A 27,072-nucleotide genomic window follows, 5' to 3' on the forward strand; every position below is an offset into this window, starting at 1 on the left:
TAACATAATTAAAATAAATCTAAATAAAAATTACAATTAATACCTAAATAATTCCTATTTAAAACTAAATCCTTACCTATAAAATAAAACCTAAGCTAGCTACAATATAACTAATAGTTACATTGTAGCTATCTTACGGCTAGATTTAGAGTTTGGCGGCCAAAGGGGTGCTATAGCTACGCATGCTTTTTTTCCCCCGCACCTTTTAAATACCGCTTTTATTTAGAGTTCCCAGAATGGCTCGGTTTTCAGTGCGTTAGGCTCCAAAAAGGGAGCGTAGAGCATAATTTAACGCCACTGCAACTCTCGATACCAGCGGTGCTTACGGACGCGGCCAGCTTAAAAAACGTGCTCGTGCACGATTCCCCCATAGAAAACAATGGGGCTGTTTGAGCTGAAAAAAAACCTAACACCTGCAAAAAAGCTGCGTTCAGCTCCTAACGCAGCCCCATTGTTTCCTATGGGGAAACACTTCCTACGTCTGCACCTAACACTCTAACATGTACCCCGAGTCTAAACACCCCTAACCTTACACTTATTAACCCCTAATCTGCCGCCCCCGCTATCGCTGACCCCTGCATTATATTTTTAACCCTTAATCTGCCGCTCCGTACACCCCGCCACCTACATTATCCCTATGTACCCCTAATCTGCTGCCCTAACATCGCCGACCCCTATAATATATTTATTAACCCCTAATCTGCCGCCCCCAACGTCGCCTCCACCTAACTACACTTATTAACCCCTAATCTGCCGACCGGACCTGAGCGCTACTATAATAAATGTATTAACCCCTAATCCGCCTCACTCCCGCCTCAATAACCCTATAATAAATAGTATTAACCCCTAATCTGCCCTCCCTAACATTGCCGACACCTAACTTCAAGTATTAACCCCTAATCTGCCGACAGGAGCTCACCGCTACTATAATAAATTTATTAACCCCTAAAGCTAAGTCTAACTTTAACCCTAACACCCCCCTAAATTAAATATAATTTAAATCTAACGAAATAAATTAACTCTTATTAAATAAATTATTCCTATTTAAAGCTAAATACTTACCTGTAAAATAAACCCTAATATAGCTACATTATAAATTATAATTATATTGTAGCTATTTTAGGATTAATATTTATTTTACAGACAACTTTGTAATTATTTTAACCAGGTACAATAGCTATTAAATAGTTAATAACTATTTAATATTTACCTAGTTAAAATAATTACAAAATTACCTGTAAAATAAATCCTAACCTAAGTTACAATTAAACCTAACACTACACTATCAATAAATAAATGAAATACAATTCCTACAAAAAAATACAATGAAATAAACTAACTAAAGTACAAAAAATAAAAAAGAACTAAGTTACAAAAAATAAAAAAATATTTACAAACATTAGAAAAAAATTACAACAATTTTAAACTAATTACACCTACTCTAAGCCCCCCTAATAAAATAACAAAGCCCGCAAAAATAAAAAAATGCCCTACCCTATTCTAAATTAAAAAAGTTCAAAGCTCTTTTACCTTACCAGCCCTGAACAGGGCCCTTTGCGGGGCATGCCCCAAAGAATTCAGCTCTTTTGCCTGTAAAAAAAACACATACAATACCCCCCCCAACATTACAACCCACCACCCACATACCCCTAATCTAACCCAAACCCCCCTTAAATAAACCTAACACTAAGCCCCTGAAGATCTTCCTACCTTATCTTCACCATGCCAGGTTCACTGATCCGTCCTTGGAAGTCTTGATCCAAGCCTCAGAAGTGTTGATCCAAGCCCAAGCGGGGGGCTAAAGAGTGACGTCCATCCTCGGGCTGAAGTCTGGATCCAAGCGGCGGCTGAAGAAATCCATCATCGGGCTGAAGTCGGAAGTCCATCATCGGGATGAAGTCTTCTATCAAGCAGCATCTTCAATCTTCTTTCTTCCGGAGCGGAGCGGAGCCATCTTCTTCCCAGCCGACGCGGATCCATCCTCTTCTAACGACGCCTACTAGCCGAATGACGGTTCCTTTAAATGACGTCATCCAAGATGGCGTCCGTCGAATTCCGATTGGCTGATAGGATTCTATCAGCCAATCGGAATTAAGGTAGGAAAATTCTGATTAGCTGATGGAATCAGCCAATCAGATTCCAGTTCCGATCAGCCAATAGAATGCGAGCTCAATCTGATTGGCTGATTCCATCAGCCAATCAGAATTTTCCTACCTTAATTCCGATTGGCTGATAGATCGGAATTCGACGTACGCCATCTTGGATGACGTCATTTAAAGGAACCGTCATTTGGCTAGTAGGCGTCGTTAGAAGAGGATGGATCCACGTCGGCTGGGAAGAAGATGGCTCCGCTCCGGAAGAAAGAAGATTGAAGATGCTGCTTGATAGAAGACTTCATCCCGATGATGGACTTCAGACTTCAGCCCGATGATGGATTTCTTCAGCCGATGCTTGGATCCAGACTTCAGCCCGAGGATGGAAGTCACTCTTCAGCCCCCCGCTTGGGCTTGGATCAACACTTCCGAGGCTTGGATCAAGACTTCCGAGGACGGATCGGTGAACCTGGCATGGTGAAGATAAGGTAGGAAGATCTTCAGGGGCTTAGTGTTAGGTTTATTTAAGGGGGGTTTGGGTTAGATTAAGGGTATGTGGGTGGTGGGTTTTAATGTTGGGGGGGGTTGTATTTTTCTTTTACAGGCAAAAGAGCTGAATTCTTTGGGGCATGCCCCGCAAAGGGCCCTGTTCAGGGCTGGTAAGGTAAAAGAGCTTTGAACTTTTTTAATTTAGAATAGGGTAGGGCATTTTTTTATTTTGGGGGGCTTTGTAATTTTATTAGGGGGCTTAGAGTAGGTGTAATTAGTTTAAAATTGTTGTAATATTTTTCTAATGTTTGTAAATATTTTTTTATTTTTTGTAACTTAGTTCTTTTTTATTTTTTGTACTTTAGTTAGTTTATTTCATTGTATTTATTTGTAGATATTGTATTTAATTTATTGATAGTGTAGTGTTAGGTTTAATTGTAGATAATTGTAGGTATTGTATTTAATTAATTAATTGATGGTGTAGTGTTAGGTTTAATTGTAACTTAGGTTAGGATTTATTTTACAGGTAATTTTGTAATTATTTTAACTATTTTAGCTATTAAATTGTTCTTAACTATTTAATAGCTATTGTACCTGGTTAAAATAAATACAAAGTTACCTGTAAAATAAATATAAATCCTAAAATAGCTATAATATAATTATAATTTATATTGTAGCTATATTAGGTTTTTTTTTACAGATAAGTATTTAGCTTTAAATAGGAATAATTTATTTAATAAGAGTTAATTTATTTCGTTAGATTTAAATTATATTTAATTTAGGGGGGTGTTAGTGTTAGGGTTAGACTTAGCTTTGGGGTTAATCCATTTATTACAGTAGCGGCGAGATTCGGTCGGCAGATTAGGGGTTAATAATTGAAGTTAGGTGTCGGCGATGTTAGGGAGGGCAGATTAAGGGTTAATACTATTTATTATAGGGTTATTGAGGCGGGAGTGAGGCGGATTAGGGGTTAATAACTTTATTATAGTAGCGGTGCGGTCCGCTCGGCAGATTAGGGGTTAATAAGTGTAGGCAGGTGGAGGCGACGTTGAGGGGGGCAGATTAGGGGTTAATAAATATAATAAAGGGGTCGGCGGTGTTAGGCGCAGCAGATTAGGGGTACATAGCTATAATGTAGGTGGCAGCGGTGTACGGAGCGGCAGATTAGGGGTTAATAATAATATGCAGGGGTCAGCGATAGCGGGGGCGGCATATTAGGGGTTAATAAATATAATATAGGGGTCGGCGGTGTTAGGGGCAGCAGATTAGGTTTTCATAGGGATAACGTAGGTGGCAGCGGTGTGCGGTCGGCAGATTAGGGGTTAAAAAAATTTAAGAGAGTGGCGGCGATGTGGGGGGACCTCGGTTTAGGGGTACATAGATAGTTTATGGGTGTTAGTGTACTTTTAGAGCACAGTAGTTAAGAGCTTTATAAACCGGCGTTAGCCCAGAAAGCTCTTAACTACTGACTTTTTTATGCGGCTGGAGTTTTGTCGTTAGATTTCTAACGCTCACTTCAGCCACGACTCTAAATACCGGCGTTAGAAAGATCCCATTGAAAAGATAGGATACGCAATTGACGTAAGGGGATCTGCGGTATGGAAAAGTCGCGGCTGGAAAGTGAGCGTTAGACCCTTTAATGACTGGCTCCAAATACCAGAGGGCATTAAAAAACAGCGTTAGGAGCCTCTAACGCTGGTTTTGACGGCTACCGCCCAACTCTAAATCTAGCCGTTAGGTTTTATTTTTATTTCACAGCTAAGTTTGTATTTATTTTAACTAGGTAGACTAGTTAGTAAATAGTTATTAACTATTTACTAACTACCTAGTTAAAATAAATACAAAGTTACCTGTAAAATAAAACCTAACCTGAGTTACACTAAAACCTAACCTTACACTAAAATTAAATAAATTACATTAATTAAATACAATTAACTAAATAAAAATAAAAAATCCCACTAAATTACACAAAATAAAAAAGAAATTAAACTAATTAAACTAATTACACCTAATCTAATAGTGTTATGTTCCTGTCCCTTTAAATCAGGATGTTCAGGTATTCACATCCCTATTTAAGGCCCCTCCTCCAGTCTACCTATGCTTGGTAATTTGTATTCACTTAGCTATAAGCTGAGCAACAACGAAGACACCTTGCTGATATTCCTAACCAAGGAATTTACTCATATAACTACAACTGCTGTGTGCTTTTCAACTTTGGATCGTCATATACCAGGTTTCCTTGTTTTATCCGGAATCCTTAAAGTATCTCTTACTTGTTAATACTGTTTCTCCCGGCTTCTACATTGAAGCTGTGTATCGGCGTCTGTCGTCACCGTAAGTCTCTGGAGCTCTCTCTCACTCTGGCTGCAAACAACCAACTCCTGTGCTTAATAGCAACTCACCGTGAAGCTGTGGTAACCGTTACTATTCCTTACTGTCTGAAGTTGGTAATGTATTATACCTTAATTCACTTGCTACTTTGAAGGACTATCCTGCATGTTTTACAGTGTAACGCTTATGCAAATTCAGCTACCGTTAACATTCTGATTACCTGTAATGTCTTTCGATTCAGCTTGATGAACTGTGCTAATTATTCTATGTGCTTAATCAAATAATCATACTATTGGTTGTGAAAGACTGCCTGCTGTTTATATGAATTCTAACAACGTTATATACTAACTAAGGACTGCCTGTTAACTAAAAACAACATAACATGTTATAGAGCTCTCCTGCTTACTTTATATAGTAACACCTCCTGGTTGCAACCTGTGTTATTTGAGGCTGACATTCACCTACTATTACTCAATCTTACCTATATCTTTCTTTTATCTACTATCTCTATAATTATCTGCATATTGCAACCTGGTTTGCAATCGGGATAATATACCTTTAAATCTCATTTCTTTCTCTCTGCATAATTATCTGCATATTGCAAACTGCTATTGCAATCGGGATAATATACCTTTAAATCTCATTTTCTTTCACTCTGCATCCATGCAGCAGTGACCCTCAGATCTATGAGCAAAAACTAGGTTCTTGATTACATCTATGAACCTAAAGGTTTGGTGTGAGACTGAGTGGTCCTGCAGTTAAGGATATTTAATACTTGCACCTAACATAACATAACATATTACCAAGCCATAACATATATCCTGCAGCATGGATATCACTGAACTTACAAACCGTGTTGGTTCCCTTGCACAAAGCATGGACCATATGCTACAAGGCCTCAGAGAAATTAAAATTGAAAATGATCACATTAGGAAGTTTATTAATGAGCACTTATCTGATAAACCTGCTCCTATTGAATTAACACCTGAACCAACTGTTTCTCCACCTGAAAAATTCTTTGGTGACAGGACTCAGTTTAGAGAATTTAAAAACTCCTGTACTCTGTACTTTTCTTTAAAACCCCGAACCTATACATCTGATCGGGTCAAAGTTCTAACGGTCATCTCATACCTTAGAGGAGAGGCTAAATCCTGGGCTAACGCCTTCTATGAGAACAATGACCCCATATTGGACTCCTTAGATGCTTTTTTCTCTGCCATGTCCCTATTATATGAAGACCATCATAAGCAGAATACTGCTGAGACTGCTCTTAGGAGCCTACGACAAGGTAAAAGAGCAGTAGAAGAATATATCACGGACTTTAAGAGATGGGCACCAGACACCCAATGGAATGAACCTGCTCTGAGAAATCAGTTCAGAACAGGTCTTTCTGAAACATTAAAAGATGAATTAGCCCGTGGTGCTGTTCCTGTGGAATTAGAGAATCTTATGACCTTATGTATCACTGTTGATAGAAGGATAAGAGAACGTAGATCTGAAAGGGCACTATCTGATCCTGTTGCCAAGAAAATCCCGGTATACCATCCTGTGGTCACTGCACCATCTAAATCAAATGATGAACCTATGGAAGTTGCTGTCATGAGGGGTCCTCTAAAACCAGAGGAAAAAGCCAGAAGGAAGCTACATAACTTGTGTTTATATTGCGCAGCAAAGGACCATGCTGTTAGAGACTGTCCTGTGCTTATCAGACAGAAGAGGGGTAAGAATCTACAGCACCAAAATTGCCTTAATAAATTGTCTGCGCTTACCACTCATTTACCAATTTCTGTTCTTTTGCAGTGGCGTCTACAGAAGACAAAAACCCAGGCCGTTATTGACTCTGGTGCATCTGGGAATTTCATTGACCAAGCATTTGTAACAAAACATAAAATACCCACAATAAAAAAAGATAGTGCACAAGCCATAAGATTGGTTGATGGTTTTCTTATGAATACAGGGCCTATCACCCATCACACTACACCCTTACAAGTTATCACACAGAAGGGCCATACTGAGACATGTACATTTGACATTTTGCCCTCTAGTTTATACCCGTTAATTTTTGGTATCAATTGGTTGATAAAGCATGATCCTGATATATCTTGGAAGCAAGGTGTTGTGAATTTTAATTCCACTTACTGTAAGGAAGTCTGTTTTCCCAAAGCTTCTGTGTGTTGTATGACTGATCATGTTTTACCTGAATGTTATAAAGAATTTTCCGATGTGTTTGACAAAGTAGAAGCTCAGAACTTACCCCCCCATAGGTCTTATGACTGTCCGATAGACTTACTACCGGGCAGTTCTATTCCCTTTGGTCATATATACCCTATGTCAGAACCTGAATTGGTTCATTTGAAACAGTACTTAGAGGATAACCTTAAGAAAGGTTTTATAAGACCTTCCACCTCTCCAGCGGGTGCTGCAATGTTTTTTGTTAAAAATAAGGACGGGTCACTTCGTCCTATTATCGACTACAGACAACTTAACAAATGCACCAAGAAAAACAGGTACCCACTCCCACTTATCCCTGAACTTATAGAACGGTTGCAAGGAGCTAAAATTTACACAAAATTAGATCTTAGAGGAGCTTATAACTTGATAAGAATGAGGAAAGGCGATGAGTGGCTAACAGCTTTCCGCACACGTTATGGACTGTATGAATATACAGTAATGCCTTTTGGGCTGTGCAACGCTCCTGCAACGTTCCAGTGTTTTATAAATGACGTATTTCATGACTTACTTGATGTCTGTATGGTCATTTATTTAGATGACATTTTAATCTATTCTGACAATATAACAAACCATCACACCCATGTCAAGCTTGTTTTGTCCAGACTTCGTTCACACCATCTCTATGCCAAGTTAGAGAAATGCATTTTTAATACCACTACTATTTCCTTCTTAGGATACCATGTTTCCCCTTCTGGTATCGCCATGGAAGCAAACAAAGTGGAAGCTATTACTAACTGGAGCACCCCCCGTACAAAAAAGGATGTTCAGAGATTTCTTGGGTTTGCAAACTTCTATAGGAAGTTTATCAAGGGCTTTTCTGAGATTGCTAGACCCTTGACTAAATTAACTCAGAAAAAACCTGGTTTCTCTTGGAATATCCATGCTGAGAACGCATTTAATATATTAAAGGAGAGATTTGTAACAGCACCGATACTCAAATTCCCAGATCCCAGTTTACAGTACACGCTTGAGGTTGATGCTTCTGAGTACGCTCTTGGAGCTGTACTTTCACAAAGAGTTTCACCCAAGGAAGCATTGCATCCAATATCATATTACTCTAGGGTAATGAGCTCAGCCGAGCTAAATTATGCTATTGGTGAAAAAGAGCTTCTTGCTATAAAATCAGCACTAGAGTTCTGGAGACACCTCCTTGAGGGTACTAAACATACTATTCTTATACTTACGGATCATAGAAACCTTGAATATTTAAAAACCAGCAAAACGTTAACATCTAGACAAGTTAGATGGAGCCTCTTCTTTTCAAGATTTGATTTTACCATCACTTACCGCCCGGGTTCCAAAAATACAAAAGCAGATGCGCTTTCAAGGAAGGATCCAAAACCTCAACATTATATACCTCCAGATTCTATCATTCCACAAAATAAGTTCATTGGATTAACTTCAATCACTGAAACCTCTATAAAAGAGTATCAGAGAGCAGATCCAAAACTCCCATTAGCAGACCTACAAAAACGCAGTAGTAATCTGTATTACCATGGAAACCAGATATACATACCAGAACCTCTACGTAATGAATTGATGCATTCTGCACATGATTCTCTTCTTTCAGGACATCCTGGACTTCATAAAACATTACGGATACTTCAAAGAGACTATTGGTGGCCCAATATGAAAAGTTCTGTCTCTTCTTATATTCGATCCTGTTCAGTCTGCGCTACTTGCAAACATTCTAGAACTCGTCCTTATGGTCTTCTACTCTCATTACCAGTTCCTGAAAGACCCTGGAAGGACATAGCAATGGACTATATAGTGGAGCTACCCCCATCCTCTAACCATAACACAATTCTAGTCATTGTTGATCTGTTTTCTAAAATGGCACATTTTATTCCACATATGGGTTTACCAACCGCATCCGAAACAGCCATACTGTTCTTGAATCATGTTGTAAAGTTACATGGACTACCCGACTCCATCACGTCTGATAGAGGATCTCAATTCACCTCTAAGTTCTGGACTCAGTTAAGTTCTATTCTCAAGATTACTAGGAGATTAAGTACTGCTTATCATCCCCAGACTAATGGTCAGTGCGAAAGGACTAACCAGTCTCTTGAACAGTATCTGAGATGCTATTGTACCAACCAACAGGATAATTGGTTCGCTCTGCTGCCTACTGCAGAATTTGCACATAATAACATGACCAACGCATCTACAAAAACTTCGCCATTCTATATTAATTATGGTTTTCACCCTTCATATCATCTTTTCCACAGAACCGATTCCTTGCTACCTACGGTTGATCAGACTGTCAATCTATTGCTGAGGGGTTTTCTGTTCTCAAAACAACCTTACAAGAAGCTCAAGCTTCACAGAAACATCATTATGATTTAAGACGCTCAAAACCCCCTCTTTATAAACCTGGGGATAAGGTTTGGCTAAGTACCAAACCCCTGAAACTCTGTATCCCAAGTAAAAAGCTTGGAAGTCTTTTCATAGGTCCCTATGACATAGTTAAGGTTGTTAATCCAAATGCTGTGACTCTTCAGCTGCCTCCTTCTCTCAGGATACATCCTACATTCCATGTGTCCCTCCTGAAACCTTTCTCTCCGATAAGGGATCCCCCTCATCCTTCGTTGACTAACCCTCCAGTTGTGGATGATGTTGAGTATGAGGTGGATTCTATCTTGGAGTCTCGTTTCTACCGCAATCAACTCCAGTACCTGGTACGATGGAAAGGTTTTGGGGCTGATGAGGACTCCTGGGAACCATACTCTAATTTGTCGGCACCCCGTCTTCTTTCAATTTTTCATCGGAGACATCCCGACCGGCCCAAGCCTTGATCCGCGGAGCGGCTCTTTTTAGGGGGGCGTCCTGTTATGTTCCTGTCCCTTTAAATCAGGATGTTCAGGTATTCACATCCCTATTTAAGGCCCCTCCTCCAGTCTACCTATGCTTGGTAATTTGTATTCACTTAGCTATAAGCTGTGCAACAACGAAGACACCTTGCTGATATTCCTAACCAAGGAATTTACTCATATAACTACAACTGCTGTGTGCTTTTCAACTTTGGATCGACATATACCAGGTTTCCTTGTTTTATCCGGAATCCTTAAAGTATCTCTTACTTGTTAATACTGTTTCTCCCGGCTTCTACATTGAAGCTGTGTATCGGCGTCTGTCGTCACCGTAAGTCTCTGGAGCTCTCTCTCACTCTGGCTGCAAACAACCAACTCCTGTGCTTAATAGCAACTCACCGTGAAGCTGTGGTAACCGTTACTATTCCTTACTGTCTGAAGTTGGTAACGTATTATACCTTAATTCACTTGCTACTTTGAAGGACTATCCTGCATGTTTTACAGTGTAACGCTTATGCAAATTCAGCTACCGTTAACATTCTGATTACCTGTAATGTCTTTCGATTCAGCTTGATGAACTGTGCTAATTATTCTATGTGCTTAATCAAATAATCATACTATTGGTTGTGAAAGACTGCCTGCTGTTTATATGAATTCTAACAACGTTATATACTAACTAAGGACTGCCTGTTAACTAAAAACAACATAACATGTTATAGAGCTCTCCTGCTTACTTTATATAGTAACACCTCCTGGTTGCAACCTGTGTTATTTGAGGCTAACATTCACCTACTATTACTCAATCTTACCTATATCTTTCTTTTATCTACTATCTCTATAATTATCTGCATATTGCAACCTGGTTTGCAATCGGGATAATATACCTTTAAATCTCATTTCTTTCTCTCTGCATAATTATCTGCATATTGCAAACTGCTATTGCAATCGGGATAATATACCTTTAAATCTCATTTTCTTTCACTCTGCATCCATGCAGCAGTGACCCTCAGATCTATGAGCAAAAACTAGGTTCTTGATTACATCTATGAACCTAAAGGTTTGGTGTGAGACTGAGTGGTCCTGCAGTTAAGGATATTTAATACTTGCACCTAACATAACATAACAAATAGCCCTATCAAAATAAAAAAGCCCCCCAAAATAAAAAAAAACCCTAGCCTAAACTAAACTGCCAATAGCCCTTAAAAGGGCCTTTTGCGGGGCATTGCCCCAAATAAATCATCTCTTTTACCTGTAAATAAAAAATACAAACAACCCCCCAACAGTAAAACCCCCCACCCACACAACCAAACCCCCCAAATAAAATCCTATCTAAAAAAACCTAAGCACCCCATTGCCCTGAAAAGGGCATTTGGTTGGGCATTGCCCTTAAAAGGGCATTTAGCTCTTTTTCAGGCCAAACCCTAAGCAAAAAATAAAACCCACCCAATAAACCCTTAAAAAAAACCTAACACTAACCCCCGAAGATCCACTTACAGTTTCTGAAGACTGGACATCCATCCTCAACGAATCCGGGAGAAGTCTTCATCCAAGCGGCAAGAACTCCTCAACGAAGCAAGGAGAGTCTTCATCCAAGCGGCGAGAAGTGGTCCTCCAGACGGGCAGAAGTCTTCTTCAACGGCATCCAGACGGCATCTTCTATCTTCATCTTTCTGATGCGGAGCGGCTCCATCTTAAAGACATCCGGCGCAGAGCATCCTCTTTTGTCAACAGCTCTTCAAGAATGAAGGTTCCTTTAAGGGACATCATCCAAGATGGCGTCCCTTGAATTCCGATTGGCTGATAGAATTCTATCAGCTAATCAGAATTAAAGGTGAAAAAATCCTATTGGCTGATGCAATCAGCCAATAGGATTGAGCTTCAATACTATTGGCTGATCCTATCAGCCAATAGGATTGAGTTTGCATTCTATTGGCTGATTGGAACAGCCAATAGAATGGGAGCTCAATCCTATTGGCTGATTGGATCAGCCAATAAGGAACAGCCAATAGAATACAAGCTCAATCCTATTGGCTGATTGGATCAGCTAATAAGATTGAAGCTCAATCCTATTGGCTGATTGCACCTTTAATTCCGATTGACTGATAGAATTCTAGTGTAAGGTTAGGTGTTAGTGTAAAACAGGTTAGGTTTTATTTTACAGGTAAATTTGTATTTATTTTAACTAGGTAGTTAGTAAATAGTTTATAACTATTTACTAACTAGTCTACCTAGTTAAAATAAATACAAACTTTGCTGTGAAATAAAAATAAAACCTAAAATAGCTTCAATGAAACTATTAGTTATATTGTAGCTATCTTAGTGTTTATTTTATAGGTAACTATTTAGTTTTAAATAGGAATTATTTAGGTATTAATTGTAATTTTTATTTAGATTTATTTTAATTATGTTCAAGTTAGTGGGTGTTAGGGTTAGGGTTACGTTAGGGTTAGGGTTAGACTTATGGTTAGGGGTTAATAACTTTAGTATAGTGGCAGCGACGTTGGGGGCGAAAGATTATGGGTTAATAAGTGTAATGTAGGTGGCGGCGATGTTAGGGGCGGCAGACTAGGGGTTAATAAGTGTAGGTAGGTGTCAACGACATTGGGGGCAGCAGATTAGGGGTTAATAAGTGTAGGTAGGTGGCGGCGATGTCGGGGCGGCAGATTAGGGGTTAATAAGTGTAGGTAGGTGGCAGCGACATTGGGGGTGGCAGATTAGGGGTTAATAAGTGTAATGTAGGTGTCTGCGATGTCGGGGGAAGCAGATTAGGGGTGTTTAAACTCTGGATTTATGTTAGGGTGTTAGGTGTAAACATAACTTTTCTTTCCCCATAGGAATCAATGGGGCTGCGTTACACTTCTTTATTGCAGGTGTTAGGCTTTTTTTAGCCGGCTCTCCCAATTGATGTCTATGGGGAAATCGTGCACGAGCAGTGCTGGTATTTGTGTGCGGTATGGAGCTCAATTTTGCTCAACACTGCAATATGGCCTGCTAACGCCAGGTTTATGAAAACCTGAAGATGGAGGTGAGCGGTGGAAATAACTTGCAAGTTAGCACAGAGTTGCTCATAATGCAAAACTCATAATCTAGCCGATAGTTAGTTGTTATACGCTTAAAATGGACAAGTTTTTATTTAATAAGCACACTAGGACTGAAAATGAAGAGGATACACCACAAACTAGTGGCTGGTGTGTGAAGAAGTGGAAATATCGTAAATATGATGACAATTATATAGGTTTTGGCTTTAGATCAACAAATGTCAATGGTAAAGAAAGACCGCATTGTGTAGTGTGTTTGAAGATTTTGGCTCCAGAATACATGATTCCAAGTAAGCTAAAATGCCATTTAGAAACCAATCATTCAAACATGGTTGGTAAATCTCATGACTTCTTTTCCAGAAAGGTAAAAATTAAAACAACAAGGTACTTTTTCTCAGTATTTGTCAATACCAAACAATGCTCTGCTAGCCTGATATAAAGTAATTTGAGTTTAATACTAATCGCACCAAGTCACCAACTGCACACTGCAACTGTCAGGTATGTAATATAGATTATAAAACTATGGTCTCTCTCTCTCTGATGTTACCTGTCGGTCATTTCCCATCTCAGACCACCATCTGCTCACCTTTAATCTTAATATACAGGCTAAACCTACTTCTACCCCTCTCCCCCGCACCTGTAGAAATCTGCACAGTGTGGACTCTCACCAACTCTCCAACCTTATTCAAATACACCTCCCCCACACTTCCACGATATCCTTCCCTGACCTTGCTACAACCCACTATAACAATACTCTCTCCTCTGCACTTGACACTCTCGCTCCTCCCAAACTTCGCAAAGTCCCACGTTGTCAGCTCCAGCCCAAGCACTCCCAGCAAACACGCTCACCTCTTATACCTTCTCTGTCTCCCACCCTCACTCCAGCTCTTACTCACATATTCAACCTATCCCTTTCTACCGGCTCATTCCCTGCCTCCTTCAAACATGCAAAGGTCACCCCCATCCTCCAAAAACCCTCCCTTGACCCTAACTCTCCTGCAAACTACCGCCCCATAGCACTGCTCCCACTAGCTTAAAAAATCCTTGAAAAACTAGTTTCAATCACCTAATCCACTTCCTGTCCTATAACTCATTGCTCGACCCCCTACAATCTGGCTTCCGTCCCCAACACTCAACTGAGACTGCCCTTACCAAGGTTACTAATGATCTCCTTTCTGTTAAAGACAAACGTTACTACTCTATACTCATCTTACTTGACCTCTCTGCTGCCTTTGACACTGTTGACCATACCCTTCTCCTACGGACTCTCAGCTCTCTTGGTCTCTGTGACACTGCCCTCTCCTGGATTCACTCTTATCTCTCTAACAGATCCTTCGCCATCTCTTTTGCTGGTGACTCCTCCTCTCTATTGTTGTTGCTCTTTCTGTTGGAGTACCTCAAGGCTCTGTCCTGGGTCCTCTACTCTTCTCTATTTACACTTCTTCACTGGGTAAACTTATCAACAGCTATGGCTTCAACTATCACCTCTATGCTGATGATACCCAGATCTACCTATCCACCCCTGCACTCTCTCCTTCTGTCAATTCTCACATCAGTGACTGCTTATCTGGCAAATTCTCCTGTATGGACTCTTACCACCTAAAAATAAACATGTTCAAGACTAAAATACTTCTAATCCCCCCCAATAACTCTACTCCAGTTTCTAATTTTTCTATCTCTGTTGGCGGCATCACTATCTCGCCATCACCCCAAGTCCGCTACCTTGCAGTCACACTTGACTGTAATCTGTCCTTCATTCCCCACATCCAATTGCTCTCTTCATCCTGCCGCAACCATCTATGCAATATCTCCAAAATGCATCCGTTTCTGAGCGCTGAAACTACTAAACAGCTAATACACTCTCTGGTAATTTCCCGACTTGACTCCTGTAATAACCTACTAACTGGCCTCTCTCTCTCCCGCCCCTCTCTCCCCTTCAATCCATCCTAAATGCTTCTGCCAAGCTAATCCACCATTCAGTAACAAATTAATTTCACTTACCTAACAGTTGCTATCATCTGTCACCTCACTAATATCATTCTCACCTTTGCAGTCCCCACCTCCTGTTTCCCATACTCCTACCCATCTAGATTGTAGGTTCCCATGGGAACAGGGCCCTCAATTCCCCCTGTATTTGTCTGTAAAATTCTGTCTTTTATTGTATTGTTTCTCTGTTGTATTTTTATCTTTGTACCCATGGGCAGTGCTGTGTAATCTGTTGGTGCTTTATAAATAAAGAATAATAATAATAATAATTGGGGTGCCTTGAAAATGTTTTCAAACATTTTGAGCCCTGTGAACCGATAAAGTTTGGGAACCACTGTGTTAATGGGTTTGTACGTGTATGTATGATTGTGTGTCTGTAGTAGCCGCCATTATTTGCTAGGTCATCTCCCTTATAATTAATGAAGCTGCATCTATCTCATAACCCTTCACTTCTAGATGCATAAAATGAGTTGTAGTGTGAAGATTACAACCAAATTGAAAAAAAAAAAAAAAAACATCCGTGTATAAAACAGTCCACTCTAACATATGTACAAAAGAAAACAACAACAGTGAAAAAAAAGCATGGCTTATCTCTGCCTGTATCTCTGCCCACATGTATTTTAAAGCATTTGTTTGTTGCAGTACTATAAATATTCTTGTGCTTGTCTCATTACGCAATATCACATGTTTAGTAATACTGAATAAGTGCATTGGCAATAAATTATAATAATAATAATAATATTTTAGTATAGTAAAATTATTAAAAACAACCTAAAGTACATTATAACTGAAGAGCAACAAAAACAAAAAATGCATAATTTCCATATAAAATGCTTGCATAAGGCTTTAATAATAGGGAGCGCAATTAAGAGGTAAACGCCCTAATGAGAGGTAGTGTGGTGTGTAGGCTGCAAATATGTTTTTGGGGTGGGTACAAACTATTTGTTTAAAAATAGGGCTTGGGTGATCATGCAACCCCTAGAAACTTCATGGTATCTGTAGATTCATCTTAAGTTTATCAGCGTTTATCTGCAGAGAATTAATGCGCCTTTGGTGCATTGGTACCTCAACACATATGTCTGAATCCTGAAAGGTAGCAGATAAGTATAAGGGAGTTGGAGAGGACTTTCCCCCCCCCCCCCCAAATCCTGGACCTCTTTTTCACTCCCTTTTCTGGTGTGTCTCCTTTCCCCCCCTTATTTCCTCCATTAAGTACATTAGTTCATCTCTCTCCTTTCCTCTGCTAATGTGGCGTCTGCAAACTTTTACTGTGGTCCATGTCCCCTCCATATTGTTTGTGCTGTCAGGCCAGGCAGGGTCTCCATTAGATCACCCTGTGTGGGTACTTACCACTCTGCTATAGGCATGATCTTAGTGGGTCCTTCAGTGACATCAGGTGTAGTGGTGTTAGGATCCTTTCAGATATTTTGCTATCAAACCAATCCTGGCTGGTAGTCTTGTTATCCCGGCGTCAAGTGGAGTGATAACGAAAAATCTATTAGGATAGTAGCGATAGGACCCAGGTGGAAGATGACTATTGTATAGGAGAATAATAAGAAACTGAATACCAGGAAGAGACCGGAAGGTCAAAGCAGAGTAGAAAAGCTAGGGGTCAACCCAAACAGTTACAGGAAGCAAATTAAGAATCCAGAAGAGTAGTCAGGGAAATCCAAGGTCAGAACCAATCGGCAAAAACAAACAAGTTGAAATCAGCAGGCAGAAGAATAGTCAAAAGGTCCAGGTTACAAGCCAAAGTTCAATATCAAAATATATAGCACAAAACACACCCAGAGATAAACCTAATACAAGGGCAATGAAATAGAGAAACTGAATGACTTTTAAAAGAAAAAAGTGCACCAAAGGTGACACGATGCGTCACAGGTGATGCGAGATGGAACAACCTGGCATCAAAATACTGTCATGGCAACCTGGAGTCATAACAGGTGGGACTTATAGCAGAGTCCATTTTTGCCCTCTCTTCTTTAGTGGAATGGCAGCTTGTTTTTTTTCACTGGCAGTAGCGTTGGTGGCTGAAAAGCTATATCTTATTATTTAGATTTTTTCCTCTAATTGGGAGCAAAATTCAAGCCAATGCCAGGACTTGATGTTCACACTGAGATCTTTGATGCAAGATTTTGGGATGCCATTGGCTGCTGATAAAACTCAAGGATTTTGCATGTATAATAAATTCTTTGGGCATTAAAATGTATTTGGTAGCAATGCAGTGTTGTTTGCTCATTGATAAGGTGTGCCGTATGCTGGAGGCAATTTGAACAGCTGACTTAGTTCATAGGCTCTTAGTACAGGAGCAGTAGTCATTGCTATACTTGTTTAATGTTGCTGCATTGTTAGTTCTATGGCCAGAATTTTCAACAGAAGGCTGGAAGGGCCACTGCAAGTGTGATGATAGTAACTTTCAAGTACAGTCATGGCCAAAAATATTGGCACCCCTGCATTTCTGTCAGATAATGCACTACTTCGCCCAGAAAATTGTTGCAATTACAAATAAATTTTTAGGCATTCTCATGTTTATTTCTTTTGTTTGTATTGGTGTAACACAAAAAAGTGGAGAAAAAAAGCCAAATCTGACATATTTCATGCAAAACTCCAAAATGGACTGGACAAAATTATTGGCACCTTCTCAAAATTGTAAGAAATAATTGCATTCCAAGTTTGTGATGCTCCTGTAATTTGAATTTAAACTCGCCTGTATCAATTAACAGGTGCTGACAATATGGAAATCACACCGGCAAACAGTTAAAATGGTGAAAAATGTACTCAACCTTTCTGCTGTATGTCTCTGTGTGCCACATTGAGAATGGAGAAGTGAAAGAGCAGCAAAGAATTGTCTGAGGATTTGATAACAAAAATTGTGGAAAAGCATGGACAATCTCAAGGTTACAAGTCCAGAGATCTTAGGTCCGCAAGACATCGCTGAATGCGGAGAGCAATATGCTCTCCGTATTCAGCATTGCACCAGCAGCTCACAAGAGCTGCTGGTGCAACGCCGCCCCCTGCAGACTCGCAGCCAATGGGCCAGCAGCAGGGGGTGTCAATCAACCCGATCGTACACGATCGAATTGAATACCGCCGATTCCTGTCCGCCTGCTCAGAGCAGGCGGACAGGGTTATGGAGCAGCGGTCTTTGACTCGCTCGCTGAAGACTCGCCAGAAACATGTGCCGTCAAGCTCCGTTCGGAGCTTGATAGATAGGCCCCATCATCTCTTTTTGTTATGGAGCAAATTTGCGCTCCTGCGAGTGCTTACTTAAACTCAACTTTTTTTACTATTGCGCACCCAGTTGTGCATGTATTACAGGTCACAAGTAAAACTTTTGCGCTCTCGCGGTCGCATCCTTGCGCAAAATAAAAGACTTTGTGAAGTTAAGAAAACAGAGAATTGCATTCCCCCATAGACTTTAATGGAGCCACGTTTTGAAAAAAAAAAAAATAACAGCCGCCAGTTTGCACAAACACGAGCGCAGGATTGCAATGATATATATATGTATTGCTATACATATGTATATCTGTATTTATATGTGTAAACATGTCTGTAAATATATATCATACTTTTGATCCTTCCTCCAACAACCCCTCTATCACAGCATATAGCAACTACCTGACTAGGATTAACCAAGATTCTGTGAACCACAGGAGATATAGAAACAATCTAACGAAAGATGAACAAAGGGCTCTGAAAACACTTAGTGAAGATGAGACAATCGTGATTCGCCCTGCGGATAAGGGCGGGGGGGTTGTGGTCATGAACGCAGACGACTATAAAACCGAGATTCTTCGTCAACTTTCTGACACAACTACCTACAAGATCTTACCTGGTGATCCTACATTAAAACTCAAACGCGAGATTGATCACAAAATTTCAATATGGAAAGAGACAGGCATGATTTCTGAGCATGAAGCAAGATTCCTTCAAAGAGACTTTCCTATTACCCCTGTTCTCTATACGTTGCCTAAGATCCATAAAAATTTGCACAATCCACCGGGCAGACCGATTGTCTCTGCAAGGGGTTCGCTCTTACAATCTTTGGCAATCTATACTGACCATTACTTACAACCCATTGTACAATGTATGAGATCTTATACACGTGATTCATCCACGTTCATACGGGACATATGTGAATTAAGGGACATCACTGATAATGATCTATTGGTGACAATGGACGTTTCAAGTCTATATACTGTTATCCCTCATTCATTAGGGATAGCAGCAGTGACCAACTGCTTGAGACGGACTCCGTATGTTGGCCCCCCAGAGGAAGTTCTCCTGGAACTGTTGTCCATCTGTTTAAGAGAAAACTTCTTTTGATTTGACAAGAAATTTTACCTACAGATAGCTGGCACAGCGATGGGGTCCAATGTGGCCCAATCGCTGGCAAATCTATTTATGGCAGAATATGAAACCATCCAAATGTGAGTATATGACAATCCTGCCATAAAATTTTATTGCAGATATATAGATGACCTGTTCCTGGTCTGGCAAGATGGTATGGAGTCATTCAACACATGGATTGAATCACTTAACATGATTAACAGCACTATCAGATTCCAACATGTAGCTGATTATACATCTGTTGATTACCTCGATGTGAGAGTATACAAAACCAATGGAATATTAGGCACCACCTTATTCAGAAAGAAAACGGATCGTAATTCTATATTACATGCTGACAGTTGCCATCAACCATCATTAATCCGGAACATCCCTAAAGCCCAATTTCAGAGGGTGATCCGTAACAATACGGATACAATAAAGTGTGATACACAGCTGAATGAAATGATTGACAGATTTGACCAACGGGGTTACAAAAAGCCGTTTTTACGCTCAATGCGTAACCAAGTAGTGAATGGAGAACCAGAGGACAAGATATGTACAACTGAAAAGATGTCACAACTCACTTTTGTCACTACGTATACCCCGGACCAACATCTCCTAGCGAATGCCATTAAGGAAGAATGGAGACTGATCCAGGCCGATGTGTCATTACCATTTACGCATTGGAATGCTCCACGACTGGCATATAGGAGAGGGAAGAGCTTAAAGGACCATCTAATGAAAGCTGATTACCACTCATCCACCGATAAAGAGTCTTGGTTAAAACGTAAAAATGGTTGCTTCAAGTGTTTGGGTTGTGTGACCTGTAACAGTATGCATGCAGGCAAGACGTTCCAACATCTGGAAAGACGGAAGAAATATAATATCAAATACTTCTTGACCTGTACAACCACATATATCATCTACCTTTTGAACTGTCCATGTGGATTATTCTATGTGGGCAAGACGATTGACGATGCCCGGACCCGGATGGCGAACCATCGGTCAGCTATCAGAGCTGCCCTGAAGAATAATAAGGCAGAACAACCAGTAGCATGACATTTCTTGGAGAATCATCATACTGTCACGGATCTACGTTTCCGTATAATTGATCATGTTCCAGTTCCAAACAGAGGTGGCAACAGAGCTAAGATTCTTCTTCAGAAAGAAGCAAGATGGATCCACGAACTTGGAACTCTAGCCCCTGGAGGATTGAATATGCAAACAGGATGGCAGTCTTTCTTATGAGGAATTATGATGACCTATGATCTGCCTATTATGAGGGTCCATGGTCCTTTTCTTGATGAGAGCTTGCAATACCATTCAACCTTTACTCTTTTTCCCCCTTCTTTTCTTTTCTTTCTTTTTTCTCCGTTTTTTCTTCTCTTTGTTCTCTTTTTTCTCTTTTTTTTTTTTTCTTCCTTTTCTTCAGCTTCTTACATCAGTCTAAAATTGACCTTGGATTGTTTGTTAACAGAACTGTTGCAATTTGCTTTATATCATACTGATTTATGTATAGGACCAATTGTTTTTAATTTCTGGCCCTTCTTTGGGGTCATTTTATATGATTATATATGTTTTATTGTTGTCTTGTGTGCACACTCTTTTTCACTATTATTCTTGGTTTTCTTGTCCTGATTCTATTTTCGCCTGACAGTGGTTGAGCCCCTATGGAGTGTATATGTGAGTTTTTTACAATTGTTCATGGTGGACACTATGCCCTTTATGCTTGATACAGACACTGTGTTGATAGAAAATGTGGTGTTGGGATCCTGAGGATCGAGGTGGATATCTTTTTTCTGATTGGTGTAGGTTATGTAATTGCACTTTATTTTATCTTTTGTTGTTCAATTTTTAATGTTTGGTTTTGCTTTTCACATGGGGAATCGGCTATCATGGATAGTGATATGTAGGTCGGTGGTACCTACAGCAACGTGTGGGTGGATACACGGTGCTATTTAGAGTTCTATAATAGATTTGAATATTGTATACATATCACCCTATGGGTTCTCTGAGTTAGATGGGCATTGGATGTTTATGTTTATTATTTTCTCAGAATTGTTTAAGCCTATTAATAGGGGTGATTGAGTGTCATTATAATCATGTCATGAATACCCTAGGATATTAATAGGTAAATAGCGGTCATGCAGTCTTTCTTTTAATTTTATTTTTTATTTTTGGTAATTCTGATTTTTATTCTTGTATCTGTTGACACATTGTACTGAATATCTATGTGATCTGTTGTATGGATAGGACACTGACATATGATGCCTGCATATAAACTTGTGGGCTTGAACATAACGCTACACGATAGACATAGCTGACTTGAGTGACTATAAATGATCATACATGGATTTGATGCGTCCTTACAGTGAGGAGGTCGTCTGGTATTATGCATGGTGAATTCACTAGTGTACTCCCATTGCTGCTGTTGGCCTATCAGTAATTTGTTGTTCTATTGGTGGGTGTGGCTGAGCTTCACTGCGGTCGGCTATGTGAGCTGTCGGTTTTTGCGAGTGAGACATTCTAATGCCGGGTGTCACTTTGTTACAATGAGCCTATCACTGGTGCATTTTGCTGTGATCCGGAATCGGATAGGAATGGGTGTGACCTAGTGTCACCATGGTTGGCTCTATCATGTAAATAGCAGTCATATGGCCTTTCTCTGTGACTGTGGGACACTAATATGTATGTTTGTATTACACGCATATAAGTTGTGTGCTATAATGGAATGCTGTGGATTTGATCATGCGGATTTGTTGTGTCCGATATTACGATCAGCAGGGTGAGTTTACTAGTGCACTCCTATCACCGCTGAGAGCCTATCAGGGGTTTGTTATTCTTTTGATCCCCAACCAATGGAATTTGGGTGGGTGTGGCTGAGCTGCACTGCGATCGGCCTTGTATACTGTCAGACAGGTTCTGGCTGTGAGTGAGACAGTTTTGCGCCGACGATAGTGGTGTATTTGCTCGGTATTTGTTTTATTTACATATACATTTATCTGTGTGATTGATATGGTTAGTGAATCGCACAGATCCAATATTGACTATGACTCCCATGGGGGGCGTGTGTCTCCTGTATTTGGAATGTTCCATTTGTGGGCTCCCACTTTGCCAGGGATATATATTATTATGGACTATCAGTGAGGGATACTGAAGTAATTTTTACACACTTTTATTTTGATACACTTTGTTTGCTCTGCCATATATTTATTATGGATATACACTTGTTACACGAGTTTAAACTTGACACTAGACAGTTATTCTATAGTACATTTTTCTGTCAATTTTTCTGTCAATTGGTACAGTCCTGGTGTGTTTGCACACGGCCTCCATTCATTGGTGGCCTCTTTGGGGGAGGGTTTAACAGGCCTTTATTAGTCTGTTTGTTTGCAGTTTCTGTTGGTCAGAGGAAGGGACTCTGTTTGTCCCGAAACGTCACTAATAAAATTCTATTTTGATGATTTATCTGAAGACTAGTGAGTGCTTTCTTTGACTTTGCTGATGAATTTCCCTACAGAGCACCCTGGCAGCTGATGGTATTTGGTGAGAGTGCATATACCCCCTCTTGTTCTTGGCTATATATATATATAATATTTTTACATGTTCCTATGGATCCATATACAAAAGCGCTTTTGGCCCGTTTTTCTTTTCCTCATATCTTTCAGCCCTTATAAATTTTTATTGCAATTATTTAAAATAATTTTTATTAGATGGTGTTATGATGAGTATAACCATACTTTTAAAGGTATTATTTATGTGTTTTGTGACACTTTTTTGACTTGCGTAACAGTTAACCAGAGCTCTTAAGTAGTGGTAATCATTTTTGCTCTAGTCGGGTTGCGCTCGTATTAGTTGAAAGTAAAATGATTTCTATCTAGCAGTAACCCGATTAACGCAAAAATCCAAACTTATGGCTAGATTTAGAGTTTTGTCGGTAACGACCCGCGTAGCTAACGCTGGCTTTTTTCTGGCCGCACCTTTAAAATAACTCTGGTATTGAGAGTCCACAGAATGGCTGCGTTAGGCTCCAAAAAAGGAGCGTAGAGCATATTTAACACAACTGCAACTCTCAATACCAGAGTTGCTTACGGACGCGGCCAGCCTCAAAAACGTGCTCGTGCACGATTCCCCCATAGGAAACAATGGGGCTGTTTGAGCTGAAAAAAAACCTAACACCTGCAAAAAAGCCGCGTTCAGCTCCTAACGCAGCCCCATTGTTTCCTATGGGGAAACACTTCCTACGTCTGCACCTAACACTCTAACATGTACCCCGAGTCAAAACACCCCTAACCTTACACTTATTAACCCCTATTCTGCAGCCCCCGCTATCGCTGACCCCTGTATATTATTTTTAACCCCTAATCTGCCGCTCCGTAAACCGCCGCTACTTACATTATCCCTATGTACCCCTAATCTGCTGCCCCTAACACCGCTGACCCCTATATTATATTTATTAACCCCTAATCTGCCCCCCACAACGTCGCCTCCACCTGCCTACACTTATTAACCCCTAATCTGCCGACCGGACCTGAGCGCTACTATAATAAAGTTATTAACCCCTAATCCGCCTCACTAACCCTATAATAAATAGTATTAACCCCTAATCTGCCCTCCCTAACATCGCCGACACCTAACTTCAATTATTAACCCCTAATCTGCCGACTGGAGCTCACCGCTATTCTAATAAATGTATTAACCCCTAAAGCTAAGTCTAACCCTAACACTAACACCCCCCTAAATTAAATATAATTTTAATCTAACGAAATTAATTAACTCTTATTAAATAAATTATTCCTATTTAAAGCTAAATACTTACCTGTAAAATAAATCCTAATATAGCTACAATATAAATTATAATTATATTATAGCTATTTTAGGATTAATATTTATTTTACAGGTAACTTTGTAATTATTTTATCCAGGTACAATAGCTATTAAATAGTTAAGAACTATTTAATAGCTAAAATAGTTAAAATAATTAAAAATTTACCTGTAAAATAAATCCTAACCTAAGTTACAATTAAACCTAACACTACACTATCAATAAATTAATTAAATAAAATACCTATAATTATCTACAATTAAACCTAACACTACACTATCAATAAATAAATTAAATACAATTCCTACAAATAAATACAATGAAATAAACTAAAGTACAAAAAATAAAAAAGAACTAAGTTACAAAAAATAATTTTTTTTTACAAACATTAGAAATATATTACAACAATTTTAAACTAATTACACCTACTCTAAGCCCCCTAATAAAATAACAAAGCCCCCCAAAATAAAAAAATGCCCTACCCTATTCTAAATTACTAAAGTTCAAAGCTCTTTTACCTTACCAGCCCTGAACAGGGCCCTTTGCGGGGCATGCCCCAAGAAGTTCAGCTCTTTTGCCTGTAAAAAAAAACATACAATACCCCCCCCCCAACATTACAACCCACCACCCACATACCCCTAATCTAACCCAAACCCCCCTTAAATAAACCTAACAATAAGCCCCTGAAGATCTCCCTACCTTGAGTCGTCTTCACCCAGCCGAGCCAAATTCTTCATCCAAGCAGAGCAAGAAGAGGTCCTCCATCCGGTAGAAGTCTTCATCCAAGAGGCATCTTCTATCGTCATCCATCCGGAGCGGAGCGGCAGCATCCTGAAGACCTCCGACGCGGAACATCCATCCTGGCCGACGACTGAACGACGAATGACGGTTCCTTTAAATGACGTCATCCAAGATGGCGTCCCTCGAATTCTGATTGGCTGATAGGATTCTATCAGCCAATCGGAATTAAGGTAGGAAAAATCTGATTGGCTGATTGAATCAGCCAATCAGATTGAGCTCGCATTCTATTGGCTGATCGGAACAGCCAATAGAATGCAAGCTCAATCTGATTGGCTGATTGGATCAGCCAATCGGATTGAACTTGATTCTGATTGGCTGATTCCATCAGCCAATCAGAATATTCCTACCTTAATTCCGATTGGCTGATAGAATCCTATCAGCCAATCGGAATTCGAGGGACGCCATCTTGGATGACGTCATTTAAAGGAACCATCATTCGTCGTTCAGTCGTCGGCCAGGATGGATGTTCCGCGTCGGAGGTCTTCAGGATGCTGCCGCTCCACTCCGGATGGATGACGATAGAAGATGCCTCTTGGATGAAGACTTCAATCGGATGGAAGACCTCTTCTGCCCCGCTTGGATGAATACTTCTACCGGATGGAGGACCTCTTCTTGCTCCGCTTGGATGAAGAATTTGGCTCGGCTGGGTGAAGACGACTCAAGGTAGGGAGATCTTCAGGGGCTTAGTGTTAGGTTTATTTAAGGGGGGTTTGAGTTAGATTAGGGGTATGTGGGTGGTGGGTTGTAATGTTGGGGGGGAAATTGTATGTTTTTTTTTACAGGCAAAAGAGCTGAACTTCTTGGGGCATGCCCCGCAAAGGGCAAAGGGCCCTGTTCAGGGCTGGTAAGGTAAAAGAGCTTTGAACGTTAGTAATTTAGAATAGGGTAGGGCATTTTTTTATTTTGGGGGGCTTTGTTATTTTATTAGGGGGCTTAGAGTAGGTGTAATTAGTTTAAAATTGTTGTAATATATTTCTAATGTTTGTAAATATTTTTTTATTTTTTGTAACTTAGTTCTTTTTTATTTTTTGTACTTTAGTTAGTTTATTTCATTGTATTTATTTGTAGGAATTGTATTTAATTTATTTATTGATAGTGTAGTGTTAGGTTTAATTGTAGATAATTATAGGTATTTTATTTAATTAATTGATTGATAGTGTAGTGTTAGGTTTAATTGTAACTTAGGTTAGGATTTATTTTACAGGTAAATTTGTAATTATTTTAACTATTTTAGCTATTAAATATTTCTTAACTATTTAATAACTATTGTACCTGGTTAAAATAATTACAAAGTTACCTGTAAAATAAATATTAATCCTAAAATAGCTATAATATAATTATAATTTATATTGTAGCTATATTAGGATTTATTTTACAGGTAAGTATTTAGCTTTAAATAGGAATAATTTATTTAATAAGAGTTAATTAATTTCGTTAGATTAAAATTATATTTAAGTTAGGGGGTGTTAGTGTTAGGGTTAGACTTAGCTTTAGGGGTTAATACATTTATTAGAATAGCGGTGAGCTCTGGTCGGCAGATTAGGGGTTAATAATTGAAGTTAGGTGTCGGCGATGTTAGGGAGGGCAGATTAGGGGTTAATACTATTTATTATAGGGTTAGTGAGGCGGATTAGGGGTTAATAACTTTATTATAGTAGCGGTGCGGTCCGCTCGGCAGATTAGGGGTTAATAAGTGTAGGCAGGTGGAGGCGACGTTGAGGGGGCAGATTAGGGGTTAATAAATATAATATAGGGATCGGCGGTGTTAGGGGCAGCAGATTAGGGGTACATAGCTATAATGTAGGTGGCGGCTCTTTGCGGTCGGCAGATTAGGGGTTAATTATTGTAGGTAGCTGGCTGCGACGTTGTGGGGGGCAGGTTAGGGGTTAATAAATATAATATAGAGGTCGGCGGTGTTAGGGGCAGCAGATTAGGGGTACATAAGGATAACGTAGGTGGCGGTCGGCAGATTAGGGGTTAAAAAATTTGTATCGAGTGGCGGCGATGTGGGGTGGCCTCGGTTTAGGGGTACATAGGTAGTTTATGGGTGTTAGTGTACTTTAGAGTACAGTAGTTAAGAGCTTTATGAACCGGCGTTAGCCCAGAAAGCTCTTAACTACTGACTTTTTTCT

Source organism: Bombina bombina, chromosome 1 (genome assembly GCF_027579735.1).
Source record: "Bombina bombina isolate aBomBom1 chromosome 1, aBomBom1.pri, whole genome shotgun sequence".
Lineage (NCBI taxonomy): Eukaryota > Metazoa > Chordata > Amphibia > Anura > Bombinatoridae > Bombina > Bombina bombina.